This window comes from Pteropus alecto, unplaced genomic scaffold (assembly GCF_000325575.1).
Source record: "Pteropus alecto unplaced genomic scaffold, ASM32557v1 scaffold182, whole genome shotgun sequence".
Lineage (NCBI taxonomy): Eukaryota > Metazoa > Chordata > Mammalia > Chiroptera > Pteropodidae > Pteropus > Pteropus alecto.
In genome coordinates, this window is record NW_006433946.1 from 3,997,658 (window position 1) to 4,001,415 (window position 3,758).

General features: G+C 30.0%; 1 pseudogene; it reads right to left on the bottom strand.

Annotated features, from left to right (window-relative positions):
* Positions 1-3,370: 3,370 nt before the first annotated feature.
* Positions 3,371-3,489, bottom strand: LOC112477131 (annotated as a pseudogene).
* Between the last annotated feature and the right edge of the window lie 269 nt (positions 3,490-3,758).

A 3,758-nucleotide genomic window follows, 5' to 3' on the forward strand; every position in this document is an offset into this window, starting at 1 on the left:
TGATGAGGTTGAAGCAGCTCCAAATTCATTGTTCTGTCTAATTGCTGCCAGGCTGCTGGTTTTCACCAAGACTGCAGGCTGTTACTTTTCAAGGTTGTCTTGGAGCTAGAGAGAGTCAGATCAGAATAGGACATATTAAATTGATGCAAAGCTTGCTGGTATTGCTAAGATCCAAAAGTTTTTCTTGAATAAACACTCTTAAGATTGCTGCAAATATTTGGTTAATTTCCAGAGTTCTGAAATTTTTCAATGTGACAATTTCTTGCCAATTTTTTCATTGACTTTATGGAAAAGAGAATTTTCAGAGACCCTATTTTGCCACTTCCTGACATCATTCTTGTTTAGGAGTTTTGCATAGATATATATAATTTTTAAAAAATATAGTATTATTCTGTCTTAATTTCTTTTTTTGTTTTGTTTTCTTTAAATTTTTATTAAGTGTATGGAGGTGACATCAGTTAATAAAATTATATAGGCTTCTCAGTGTACATTTCAATAATATGTCATATGTATATTGCATTGTGTGTTCACCACCCAAAGTTAAATTTCCTTCTGTCACCATATATTTGATCCTTTTCCCTCTGGTAACCACTAAACTATTGTCTGTGTCTATGAGTTTTGTTTGTTTGTCTTGTTCATTTGTTGCTTTCAATTTTAGGTTCCACATATGAGTGAAATAATGTGGTTCTCAACTTTTTCTGCCTCGTTTATTTCGCTTAACATGATTATCTCGAGATCCATCAATGTTGTCGTAAATGCAGTATTTCATCTTTTCTTTTGGTTAAGTGATTAATATTCCATTGTATATATGTACCACATCTTCCTTATTCAATCATCTATTAAAGGATGTTTTGGTTGTTTCCATGTCTTGGCTACTGTGAATAATGCTGCTATGAACATTGGGGTACATATATTTTACAGATAAATATTTTCAAATTTTGGTGGTAGATATCCAGAAGAAGAATTGCTGAGTAACATGGAAATCCTCTTCTTAATTTTTTGAGAACTCTCCATATTGTTTTCCATAGTGGTTGTACCAATTGACATCCTTACCAGCAGTGTATGAGGGTTCCTTTTTCCTCACAACCTTTCCAACACTTGTTATTATTTGTCCTGTCGATGATAGCCATTCAAATTGTTGTAATGTGGTATCTCATTGTGGTTTTGATTTGCATTTCCCTAATAACTAGTGAAGTTGAGCATCTTTTCATATGTCTGTTGGCCATTTGTATGTCTTCTTGGGAGAAGTGTCTGTTCAGGTCCTCTGCGCATTTTTTAATTGGATCGTTTTGTTGTTGTTGTTGTTTTTGTTATTGAGTTGTATGAGTTATTTATATATTTTAGAAATTAACTCCTTATCGAAGGCATTGTTTACAAATATCTTCTCCTATTCAATTGGTTGCCTGTTTTGTTGATGGTTTCTTTTTTGTGTGCAGAGCTTTTAGTTTGATATAGTTCCATTCACTTATTTTTGCTTTTTCCTCCCTTACCTTTGACCTCAAATTCATAAAATCCTCTCTGTATCCAAGGTCTATGAGTTTAGTCCCTATGTTTTCTTCTATGCAATTTGTTGTTTCAGGTCTTATATTTAGATCTTTGAACCATTTTGAGTTAATGTTTGTGGATGGTTGCAGATAGTAGTCTAGTTTCATTCTTTTGCATGTGGCTTTCCAATTTTCCCAGCATCATTTATTAAAGAGATTTTCTTTTCTCCACTGTATATTTTTGGCTCCTTTGTCAAAAATTATTTGCCCATATATATGGAAGTTTATTTCTGGGCTCTCAATTCTGTTCCATTGTTCTGTGTGTCTGTTTTTCTGCCAATACATTTTTTTTTTATTACTGTCTCTGCAGTATAATTTGAAGTCAGGCAGAATGATACCTCTAGCCATGTTCTTTTTTCTCAGGGTTGCTTTGGCTATTCAGTCTTTTGTGGTTCCATACAAATCTAATGATTTTTTATTCTATTTCTTTTTTAAAAAATGCCATTAGGATTTTGAATATATATCAATTTGTAGGCTTTATCTTCTGTGAAATCTTTTCCAATTTTGATGTTAATCTTAAATTCACTTTATAAATAAAATATGATTTTTTTTCCTTTTTAGAAGAGTTTTATCAGATTTGTAACTATCTGTCCTTTCAAAGCTTTGGAAAATATTCTGTGAAACCATCTGAAACTAATTATTGTTTGAGGAGACAGCAATTTGATTATGTTTTTCATTTACTTTGCATCAATGCATATGTTCAGATTTTCTATTTTTTCTGACAATAATTTGATGAATTACATTTTCCTAGAATATTACAATATTTGTTCAGACTTTCAATTTAATTGTGTAGGTTTTAGGAGAGTAATCTCTCATTCTTTTAATTAATTCTTATTCTGTGATTATTTCCTCCTTAACACTTCTGACCTTTTATTTTATCCAGTTTTCCTCTTCCTTTAATCCTAAATTGATTAGCTGGAGATATATTTTGAGATTTATTTATTATTTATTTATATATTAGTTCTAATATGTTTTCTTTATTTAACTCAATTTCTCTTTCTATCTTTATTAAATCATTACTTGAAAATTCTTTTAATTATTTTGTTGTTATATTTTTAGTTTTAAGTCAGATTATTAATTCATTTAATTTCATTGTGCTTTTATATAATTTTTTATAAGCACTATATATATATAACATATATATATGTATATGTATATATATATGTATATTTAAGGCCATGAATTTTCCCCTGAGCACTGCTTTAGCTATATCTCAAATGTACTAATATATAATGCTTTAATTATATCTGTTTGAAAGACATTCATCTATTTTATTTTCCTCTTTAACTCTCAAATATTATGAGGATTTGTCTTTTTATTTACAGGCAAAAAGCACCATTTCATTATTTTTAAAAAGATTTTAAAGTTCTAGACTTATTTTATTATAATCAGAGAGTACTTTTTGTACTACGTCAATATTATTGAATGCTTAGATTTTATTGTAAGGTTTTCCCTTCTTCATTTTTAAAATACAGGATTCAATATTTATCAAAATTATATATTCATTATATTATCCAGTTCTTCTATATTTTTACTATTTTTGTTCACTTGATTTGACATCGACTGAGAATTATCATTCTAGTAGTGTATAATTTTCTATTTCTCTTTTTATTTTCTGATTTCTGCTCTATAAATGCTGTTACTGTGTTACTTGGTGCTAGATAGATGACTCTATTTTATCTTATGTGTGAATTGTATCCTTTATCACTTTAAAATGTCCATCTGTCTTTTTTATTTTTATTTATTTTTAGGCGAAGCAATTTCTGATTGACCTCACAGATTGCAAGAACCTTGTCAGCTTACAATCCCTTATTTTTTATTTTTTACACCTATAGCATCTAATCTTCCTAGGAGGTCTCCCATCCAAGTACGAACCAGGCCCAAACCTGCTTCGCTTCCGAGATCAGATGGGATCGAACTTGTTCAGGGTAGCATGGCTGTAGATACCATCTCTGTCTTTTTTAAAGCTTTCACCTTAATTTCACTTTGTTTTATATTAAGAACCTGACCCTTGGCTTATTTTTGTTTGTATTTACCCTTTATGTATTTTTACTTGCCACTTCTCTGAATCACTTTGCTTTGGGCATATCTCTTATATACACAGCTTAGATTTGGATTTTGCTTTGTGATCCACTCTTAAATTTCTCTTTTCTTTAAGTTAGTGATACAAGTCCATTTACCTTTACAGATATTAAATTATGTTTGTTCTTGTTA